This window comes from Dendropsophus ebraccatus, chromosome 1 (genome assembly GCF_027789765.1).
Source record: "Dendropsophus ebraccatus isolate aDenEbr1 chromosome 1, aDenEbr1.pat, whole genome shotgun sequence".
NCBI lineage: Eukaryota > Metazoa > Chordata > Amphibia > Anura > Hylidae > Dendropsophus > Dendropsophus ebraccatus.
In genome coordinates, this window is record NC_091454.1 from 197646297 (window position 1) to 197657892 (window position 11596).

Genomic DNA, 11596 nt, shown 5'->3' on the forward strand with positions numbered 1-11596 from the left:
GGAACCCTGAGGCCTTCAGCTGTTGCAAAACCCCATGCCAATTCCCATCACGCATGATGGGAATTGTAGTTTTGCAACAGCTGGAGGTCTCAAGTTTCCCTATCACTGTTATACAGTACCCCACTCCACAGTTACAAGGGTAAATTTACACATTTGTCTCATCTTATAGATGGGAATAACATGCTGATCGCTGGGGGTCACAAGAACAGAGGCTGGAACCACAAAAATTCTATTGGCCCGCAAAACATTTCGTAGTTCAGCACTCTGTTTTTACGATTGATGAGGGTCTCGGTGGTTGGACCCTACCATTAAACATTTTATCCCCTATAGGCTCAGATAGAGTACCCCTTTAACTTGGCCATACATCCCAAATCCCTCTCTCCCGATTCCCCCTTACCAGAGCTGAGCATGCGCATGCTCCAAGAAAGCTGCTATCAGACTCCTCCGGCAGTGGCCTACCAGGTAGTAGAAACTCAACATGTCCGATTCTTCTATTCCCTAACGTCACCTGTTTGGTGAGAGCCGAGATGCCACCATACACATGAGATGCTTAGAAGGTCCCACCAAAATCGGCACATATCTATCACCTATTGCCTGCTGTTTCCCAATACATGATCCCAAAGAAGAAATTTTTTTATTATACTTCATACTTCTTGACTCTTTAAGCTAAGAAGTAGAAGAAATTATATATACTCATATGCCAACCGTGGTGTTCACAAGAACGAGACACACATATAAGACATAGGAAAGTAGCCAACCTGCCAAACTACAGAAAACGGTAAAACAGTGCTCAATGTATATGTATTATATCACAAAGACGCATAAGGTTTTAGTGCACTAAACGTGACTCCATATTGTGCAGTCACATCGGACACTCGTGTCTCATACGGGAACAGTACTCAACATTCATGAACAAGTGACAGCACTGACGCAAGTTGCTGGAACCGTCACACATACGTAATATGACTCCGTACAAGCCCTGAGTCATAATATGGAAATCTATACCCCCTCCCCCTATAGTTTCTAAGGAATTTATGGTGAAAAAAAATAAATAATAAATGAGACACTACACAGGCCATCTCTGCCATGTCCTCGAAGCCCAAGTCAAGACTTTCCTCCAAACCAGAAGTTGGTTCCATTGACGTGCCCACAGTCTTATACATTACAGTCGGCAGCCCCTCATGGTTTTGATAGGATCTGCCATCAGCTGGCCATACCCATTAGATTAAAATTCATCTGAGCAATAAAATATGTATGAGAGCAGCACGGCCGTCCCCAGCATCTGCTGTATTTCCGTCTCTTCGTCTGCGGGAGGTAAGCCATTGCCAGAGGTGTCTGCTGCTGCTGCTTTCTCTGCTCCCCATTGAAAAACACAGATATGCGCATGTTAATGGGGGAGTCAGAGGGTGGTATGGTTGCCATAACTTCCGACTGTACTTCAGCATCTGTCGGGTTGGGGCCCTACCTGGCCGACTCTTTGTTATGCTAAGAGAGTAGCAGTGCAAGGAGCACAAGACGGCCATCTATCTTCCAATATAAAGTGATGCGGTGATTATAGTGGTCAACCAAAGGGAAATAAAGATAGAGGGAACACACCAACTAAGGACCACTGTACTAGCGAAGAAGTCCCAGAACCAGCAGCTATGGTTCACGTCGTCATCCAATCTCCTACCTCCAACAGCAGCGACACCCCCAGCAATCTGCCGCTTCTGCATCAACCAATAATAACTTGTAATTCGATATCACCTTTGGAAATCCCATACCCTGCATGCAAGCTGCAGAATCTAGTGGCTGCATCGCAGTACAGACTTTGTTGGTGCAAGAAACAGAACAGTAAAAATATCTAGTTCTATTCGTCTGCACCAGAAGCATAGATCAGGTAGCTTTCCCCATGATGGATGCCTCCAACCTATACCACAATGTAGGCATCAGTAGCATCCAATGTCTAGAGTCGTCTGGTTTACACTGTATGGAAAAGTGTAGAGGACTATAATATTACATACAGGATTCCAATATATACCAGTCCAACAGAGGCCACAATGACACTACGTCGGCATCCCATGGACTCTATGCATGTTTAACTCACACAATGGTAGTTCTCCTAATGCATATGAATAAATGGATACATCCTAACCGATCTCTAAATAAATCATGGATATACCAGGCACAATACATAACCAGGGGTGGCGTCACATGTGGGCTAATAGCCGATTCTCCAACTCTCGTAATGTACATGACCCAACTAGAATAGAATCTAACCAGAACCTATAGTACCCACATGATTCTTCTGACCATACACTGCATAGCCAGATACCCCGGCTGTGGATGACCATACCACGCAACCAAGTGTCCACATCCACTGTACAACCAACATCTTTCAGCCCACCAAACCCAACCATGTCCAGCATATACCAACATGATGCACTGTAGAAGCTAAGTAACTTATTCCAACCCTACAAGGCATCTCACAGAGCCAACCTTACTAGATCAACTGAACTCCACAGCCAGCTGTCCATCCTCATAGCCACCAAATGCCCCAACTATATACTGGACCATATACTGTAGAACCAACAACCTTCAGCTGACTATACATCTATAAGATTCTTCATTGGACCATAGACTGTAGAAGCCAGGTGAATAACCCTGACCCATCAGACTTTCTAAGCCAACCCTATTATTGTGACTAAACCGCTAAGCCCATAACCAAATGCCCCAACCATGGACCACGCACTGAAGAACCAGTATCCTTTAACTTACCATGCATGATAGCTATGGGACCAAATCCACAGGTGACTGTCCCATGCCCATTATCGGAACAGTCACCGGAGCGATACCCTACAGCCACCCAGACTATATCTATAATCAAATGCCTCAACCCTGCCCATCTGGGGACCAAGCACTGTACAACTACCCTCCTTAAGGTGATCATGCTAGGTGATCCAACCACAAGCCCCATATCTATTATCTGACCAGGCTCTAGAGCCAGATACTCCAGTGCTACCCTACATCTGATGACGCCCATAACCAAGTGTCCCTCCATACCCATTGGGGGACCATGCAGTATAGAACTAACATCCTCTAGGTGATCATACCACAAGCCCCATACCTATCATCTGACCAGGCTCTAGATCTCTAGTGCTACTCTACATCTAATGATGCCCATAACCAAGTGTCCCACCATACCCATCTGGGGACCAAGCACTGTAGAACTAACATCTTTCAGTGACCATGCTAAGTGACCAGACCATCGGCGACCTCATATCCAACATCAGACCAGGTACTGGAGCCAGATACCCCAATGCTACCCTACATCTGATCATGCCCATACCCATCACCGGATCATGCCTTGTAGTAGCCACGAGCTCTGACCATGTCCTTCACACTGTGGCCAACCATACACATCCTAAACCACAGGCTGGTGGGACCATCTGACCCAACCATCCACCATGTAAGTGGCCAACCATACCCTTCAAGACCAAGGACAGGTGCCCCCCACCGTATCCTTCCAGTCCACAGCCGACCAAGACGTAAGACATAATACGAAGAGGTTACACGCCGCTGGGGGAACAATCAGATGAATGGCACCATATGATCATCCATCTCTCTGCATCACCACAAGAGGACCACCAGACTGGCACCACACACACATGCCACTTACCTTGCCCAGGAAGCTGTATCAGGCTACAGGGATACAGTCTCACCTCCCCATGCTACCCAGGGATATGAGCTGGGGGGGGGGCTGTGCCCCAAAATAACCCAGGGAAGAGCTGAGGGGGGGGGGGGGTAAGTCCTGGCACCAGACAGAAGGGCACAAAGGAGGAGAAGAGGAGGAAGAAGAAGAGGAGAAGGTGAGTGCCGAGAAGGTGCAGAGCATGCAGTGCACAGGGAAGTGAGGAAGGTGCAGTGCATGCAGTGAGAGGGTGCAGAGCAGGGAGGATGAGTGGGGGAGGGGCAGAGGGAAGTGCCAGCCTGCTGGATAGATAGACAGAGCAATCAAGTGACAATGAGGAGCTGAAGGCGAGCGGAGCCCGTGCGCCCCATGCTGCCGCCTGTCACCCACCTCCTTCTCCGCTCCCCGTCCTCAGCGTCTCATCTCCAATTGCACAATGCTGCTCATTAATATTCACAAGCTTCCTCCTTCTCCTACAGTGTCCAGGCCACGCCCCCTCCGCCATAACCACGCCCACTCTCCCCGGCCTCTCTCCCTCGCCAGACCGCGCCAGGCAGAAGCAGTCAAGCGCCGATCAGGTCGAGCGCACTAACGTGCTTCGGGGGGGATGGGTGCTACATTGTATCACTAGACGGAAAGCTTAACCCCTCAGCGTCCGGGCAGGACTGTGAGCTGGGAACATTCCTCCTCTCCCTGAGTGTGAGGGGGAGACCGGGCTATTCAGGCGCCAAAATAACTTCTCATCTTACATGACTGGGGTGCAGGGATAGCTGGTATCTTATATAGAGTCCATGCAGATTGTGAGTGCATCATGGGAGTTGTAGTTTTGCATCCACTTGGAGATCCATAAGGTTGGAGCAGGGGTAGGGAACCTTGGCTCTCCAGCTGTTGCAAAACTACAACTCCCATCATGCATGGACAGCCTTTGGCTGTCCAGGCATGATGGGAGTTGTAGTTTTGCAACAGCTGGAGAGCCAAGGTTCCCTACCTCTGCTGTAGGGAGAACCCTGTGCAAGTTGTTCAATACCCTGCAGCGCCACCACAGGTCAAATGATGCATTACACAATTCCTATTGAACACGCTATGGGAGCGACTAATGGTACTTTTTTGCGGAGCGATAATTCACACGATTAACGATTTTGAATGAACAATGTTTTTTTATAACGATCAGCATTTAGACGGAACGATACATCGTACGGAAAAATCGATATGCGATCGTTTTAGCCCATCTCACACATAGGTAAAATCGTTGAAAGACTGTTTGCGATCTGCTAATTTTTTGCGAACAATCAACGACGATTTGAGAACATGTTGAAAGATCAAAATGAACCATTACTCGCTCGTCGCTTGACCGTTCACAGCTTTTACACGGAACGATTATCGCTCAAATGCGATCGTTATCGTGCAAAAACGAACGATAATCGTTCCGTGTAAAAGGACCATTATGGTGCGTTTAGACAAAGCGATAATTCGCCCAATCGATCATTTAACGATTTTAAAGCAACAATTTGGTTTTTATAACGATTAGCGTTTAGACGAATAAATCATTAGAAAAATCGCTAGAAAATTCCTAAGGGCCCTATTTCACCGGACGATTATCGTTCGCATTATCGTTAACGATCTCAAACAACCGTTATTGCGAAAGACCCGAAAACGTTCACTCATTTCCATGGAACGATAATCGTTACTTATGATCGTATTTGAGATCGTTTTTTCTTCGCTGTAGCGTTCGTATCTACTGCGAACGACCAACAACGTCTTATTCAATGTGAACAATTTGCGAACGTTTTGCGAACGAGCAACGATAAAAATAGGTTTAGGTCTTATAAAGCGATCAACTCTTTCTCGTTCGGTCATTAATCGTTAACTGCATTTTAACCAAACAATTATCGTTTAGATTCTAAAGATTTAACAATAATCTGAACGATAATCGTCCGGTGGAATAGGGCCCTAAGAAAAATCGTTATTGCGATAGTTTTTAAGATCGCTTAAGCCCATCTTTCACATAGGGTGACTCGGTGAAAGACTGGTTACACTAAGCGACCTGCGAATTGTTAGCAAACAACGAACCAGGATTTGAGAACATGTTGAAAGATCAAAATGAACGATTTCTCGCTCATCGCTTGATCGTTTGCTGTGTTTACACGAAACGATTATTGCTCAAATGTGATCGTTATTGCAAAAATTCAAACGATAATCCATTCGTGTAAACGCAGCATAACGATAAACAATCGCAAACGAGATTGTTTATTGTTAACCTGAAATCGTTCGCCATATTATACAGAACGATGGTCGTTAGTTATGATCGTTACTACAATGGTTATTGCGCTCGTTACTATGATCGTTTAGCCCTTCTGATCCCAGAAAAACAATGAACAATGTGCAATTACACTGAGCGAAAAAATGTGGAACTTGAGCGAACGAATGTGGAATTACAGCGAACGATTAACGATAATTTTAGGTTCAGATCTAAATCAACGATAAACGACATGCAAACTTTTTTTGATGGTTGCCTGCAATTACACAGAACGATTATCGTTTAAATTTGAACAATATAACGATTTTTCGCACGATAATCGTCCCGTGTAATAGGGCCCTAAGGGTGGTATTACAAAGGCCGATGGGGGCCCGATAATACCTGTATAGATCGCCACTCGTTTACTGGGCCTATTACACGGCCCGATAATCGTTTAACAACAGTATACACGGCCCGATACTGCTTAAACAGTATACTTTACCTACCACGTTCCAGGGCTGCTGCTGCGGTCCGCTGCTCCCCGGGTCCCGCGCACTCTAGCTTCAGAGCGGCCTGTCAACTGACAGGCCGCTCAGCCAATCACAAGCTGCGGTGGTCCCGGCCTGTGATTGGCTGAGCGACCTGTCAGCTGACAGGCCGCTGTGAAGCTAGAGCGCGCGGGACCCGGGGAGAAGCGGACCGCAGCAGCAGCCCTGGACCGTGGATAGGTAATGTAGATAGTTAGTCGCCGGCCGTGCACCGCTATTAAACATAGGTTCTAACCTATAACAATGATCAGCCAATGACAACGATCATCGGATGATCGTTGTCTTTATTACATGGAGTGATAATGGAGAAGCAAAGATTAGCAGCTCCCAGGATAGGGGATAACTGGCTGATCTGCGGGGGTCTGACCGCTAGGACTCCCAACAGTCCCAGGACTGATCACGATGATCCTCCGCTATGGGAATTCCATACATTGCTGAGAGCTAAGCTTGCTATGTATGGAAGTCTCATAGACTGTGAATGGACTGGTGACCAGGTACGTGCGCTGGCTCCACATTCACTAAGGGGACGATTGGCCTCCATTCTCATGATCAGTAGGGCTCCCTGATGAGCTGTGAATAGGTGATAACTTTTAGGCTATGTTCACACAATATTTTTTGAGGCAGGATTTTAATAATTAGAGGCATAAATAAAATGTAACATACAGCCGTATTTTCGCCTCATAAAATGTTAAACCTAGTCTTAAATGGAAACTCATCAGGTTAGACGAATCCAACTTGCTGATATGTCCATTTTGTGTACAAAACGCTGGGGATGAAGGTAGGTCTCTTACCTTCATCCTCGGCACAGTTTCAGTGTAGTAAGTAGTTATATCCATAGGCTACTATGGCGATTTGGATCACTGGGGGCGGGGGTAGTATGCCCAATACATCGATCCAGTGGGGGCGGACCGCTGCTTTGGGGGCAGTAGTCCCGCCCCCAGTGCTCCAAACGGCCATAGTAGCCTATGGATATAACTACTAACTACACGGAAACTGTGCCCAAGATGAAAGTAAGAAATGGAAAGAAGGTAAGAAAGTGAATGGAGAAGCAGTGCGCATGCATGACGACCACCCACTCTCAAGTGCTGGGTCTCAGTGGTCATATATTTATTTCTTAAAGGAAAAGTCTGGTGAAAATTTTTACTAAACTATTGTATTACCCCCCCCCCCCCCCCCCAAAAAAAAAAAAAAAAGTTATACAAATCCCCAATATACACTTATTACGGGAAATGCACATAAAGTGCTTTTTTCCCTGCACATATTACTGCATCAAGGCTTACTACTCACCATGGGCAGCAACATATGAAAAGTTATGTTTGAGTGGAATACCCCTTTAAGGATGAGGGCCCCTTATATCTCAGAATTCTTGCATAGGGTATTGGAAGATGTTTTCTTTTTCCCTAAACCAGACAGAAATGCATGGGAGTGGCACAGGAGGCATCGGTGGCTGGCACATATTGTTATGAGGGTATTTGTCACAGGAGACATCTGTGGTTGTGTCTGTCACTGGAGGTAATTTCCATTGCTCACTGACATAGAGCTTGTTACATTGTGCCGGAGTACTCATTCTAAGACGCCACTCACATCGCCCATTGGGTTTACGCTGCTGGTATATGTCAATAAGATATTCTGATATATACCACAGTATATCCATCGGCTTTAATAAACCAAATGTAATCTACTAGTGACTATGTTTGTTCTGCTAAACGCTAGTCTTTAGATGACGTGGTCACCGTTATAAAAAAAATAAATAAAAAAGGTCCAAAAGTCACCATTAGGTGGCGCTGTAGTAGTAACTGTATTATATTTGCATAAACTGAAGCTTTCCCAGATCCACAGGTGATCAGCTGTTCTTTCCAAACAGCGTAACCTCCTCCTCGCTCACCTGATCTCACCCCGTGTGACTTCTGGTTATGGGGTCTCTACAAGAACCGTGTGACACGCCGCCACCTGGACAGCATTTATTGACATGCTGTTAAAGGGGTTATCCAGTGCTACAAGAACATGGCCACTTTCCCCGCTCTCTTGTCTCCAGTTCAGGTGTGGTTTGCAATTAAGCTCCATTTACTTCAATGGAACTGAGTTTTAAACCCCACCCAATCTGGAGGGAGAGAGGGAGAAAAGTGGCCATGTTTTTGTAGCGCTGGATAACCCCTTTATGCTCCATTCACTTTAAAGGAACTGAGCAGCAAAACCCTGTCTCTGGAAGAAAGTGGCCATGTTTTTGTAGCGCTGGATAACCCCTTTAAAGGGGAACTCCAGGTAAAGGTTAAAAAAATAAAACTTCTGTAGAAGCATAACACATTACTTACCTATCTATCCCAGTTTTGAAACCACCAAAAATCTATTTGTTTTGGGTTTTTTGCTGTATTGTGTTTCTGTACTTCCTGGTTGAGCAGTTCCAAGAATGCAGTACTGGTTCCAGCATGCAATGCTTTCCCTCAGCTGTTCATCACAGTCCACAGTCCTTGCTGCACCTTCTTCTGGCCAGTCAGAGATGGTGAATGACTCAGGGGATTGGGGGATCCAGCCACGCCTCCTGTGACATCACACCCTGCCCCCTGTCTGCATCATCAGCCTGTCCTCAGCAAACACACACAATGTGAGACAGAGGCATGGAAGATTTGTCTCCTAAGGTGGGAGAGCAGAAGGAGCAGGAGACAATGTGGATTGGCACAGAGGCCATTTTTTTTCACTTCCTGGATTTCTATCAGCTACCAGTGTGAAAGAACCGCACAGATACGGTAATACATTGTATAGACACATCTATATAACTTTTAATGTACTTTTAATAGAAAACAAATTTTCCTTATGTTGAGTTCCCCTTTAAGTGGTGGAAAACGTGGTTTTGTGAATGGGGAGCATGGTTGAAAACCAAGGGTGACGTAGTGAATATTTGTAGTGTGATTTGCATAGTTACAGCGCCACCTATAGGTGACTTTTTGAATAAAAAAAAAAATTAATAATCCATTAACACAGTATATCATGTCCGATTTTCATCTCATTGCCCTCCAGATCCCTTTGAGCTGAGGAGATTTAGTGCCCCTAACCCTGTATAAGAGAAAACCCTTGTGGCAGACGCGTTACACCACAACCACAGATATGTCACCCTGGCATTTCTGTGGCCTAGGACAGCTATTCATGACAATGTAAAGTCATATACAAGGCTTGAGGCCTGAAGCTGGTTCACATTGTCCTTAGCATGGTACCCATCATGGGGGCAGTGAGCATTTTGGAGGAGATTTATCAAACATGGTGTAAAGTGAAACTGGCTCAGTTGCCCCTAGCAACCAATCAGATTCCACCTTTCATTCCTCACAGACTCTTTGGTAAATGAAAGGTGGAATCTGATTGGTTGCTAGGGGCAACTGAGCCAGTTTCACTTTACACCATGTTTGATAAATCTCCCCTTTATGTATTTTTTTGCCCTGATTTTGCACACAGCATTCCCTGCAGGTGGCGCTGTTCCTATAACTCTAGTGCCTGACACTTAGCGGAATTTTTTTTATTTTTTTCTGTTGGCAACAATATGAACATCTATATCAGTAACTCATACAAAGTGCCAGGAACTATACGACGTCATGTGAGTTATGGTAATGTGCGCACATCCATTTACTCTATGAGCGGGACAATGCAATATTTCTGAGTGAATAGTACAGTAAGCTGATCTGCAATGAAGCTGGCGGTGATGGACTGGCATCTGGTGGGCACGCTCTGCTGACATGCCAGGCTCATTTGTCTTCTGCTACTACCTAGCAGCCATTCTCATGTATTATGAGCGGTGATTTGTTCTGCTGCCTTGGAGCACTAGTAACTTCATTTTACTAAGCTGGTGCACCATCTGCATTGGGCACTGTGTAAACGGAGCTGGTATACTATCACTATGTATATGTCTGCTGATGCTTTAAAGGGGAACTCCAGCGAAAATGTATATATATTATTTTTCTTCAACTGGTATCAGAAAGTTATATAGATTTGTAATTTACTTCTTTTTAAAAACTTCAAGTCTTCCAGTACTTATCAGCTGCTGGGTGTCCTGCAGGAAGTGGTGTATTCTTTCCAGTCTGACACAGTGCTCTCTGCTGCCACCTCTGTCCATGACAAGAACTATGCAGGAGATGTTTTCTATGGGGATTTGCTGCTGCTCTGGTCAGTTCCTGACACAGACAAAGGTGGCAGCAGAGAGCAGTGTGTCAGACTGGAGAGAATATACAACTTCCTGCAGGTCATACAGCAGCTGATAAGTACTGGAAGACTAAAGATTTTTAAACAGAAGTCAATAAAAAATTTATATAACTTTCCGACATAAGTTGATTTGAAAGAAAAACATTTGCACCGGAGTACCCCTTTAACGGGACTTATCATTGCACCAATGGAAAAACACGTACACCTAAATCCAACAATAATAAACTTGTAAGGAACACAGAAGACACGTAAGAATAATCCTGTTCCTAGGTGTGCATAGGTGTGTTTCATTATTATGTGCACCCAGGAAATGAGCTGCCTCTGCTCATGCAGGACTTTTGCTGGGCTCCATTAGGGTGTTTCTGGGCACACCCTATCTTCATGGCTGTGGTCCTGAGAACCCCTTAATCCTATGAATAATCTATTAAGACTGTTGATTCCCCCCTAAATTAATCGGATGTCCAGATACCCGGATGTGAGTACTACTGTATAGATGGGGAATGGCATGCTGAGAGTTGTAGTTCTGCAATAGATGGAGAGTCACATGTTCAAACAACACCTGCAGATTGTAACACCGGCCGTTATTAAATGAAAAAATACATTTCAATGAAATGTTGGCGTGTATACACTCCGACTGGGATTCTTTGTGGCCGCACAAAACTGACAGTGCAGACAATGTAAAGTGCGGCTCCGGTCACACTTTAAATTTTCGTCTAAGGTGAATTGGACGCAGGCACACCTGTATGTACCCGGATTCTAATTCAAACATACAGACATCTCTCCATACACACTTAGCTCTCTCATGTATCCTGAATAGAGAAATGGTCAATAAGCCACTGCCAGACTCCTCCAGCAGCAGTTTACATCCCAGAGAACAAAAGGATTGAGCTTTGCACCAGTGTGTTTTGCCCAAAGACTAGGCGCATTGCACTAAACCACTATCTCTGTGAGCAGGAT

At 45.3% G+C, this 11596-nt stretch overlaps 1 protein-coding gene across 2 annotated transcripts in view; it reads right to left on the reverse strand.

The window, feature by feature from the left end:
• The window catches only part of ZMIZ2 (zinc finger MIZ-type containing 2), a 45446-nt gene extending 41295 nt beyond the window's left edge, over positions 1-4151 (reverse strand). Inside the window, exon 1 of one of the 2 annotated variants that reach the window (XM_069944104.1) lies at positions 4061-4151. The gene's annotated coding sequence lies outside the window, so the exon portion shown is untranslated. Of the gene's footprint in view, positions 1-3658; positions 3824-4060 lie in introns of those variants that run through there. The other variant, XM_069944096.1, reaches the window with a different exon arrangement.
• Positions 4152-11596: the final 7445 nt, after the last annotated feature.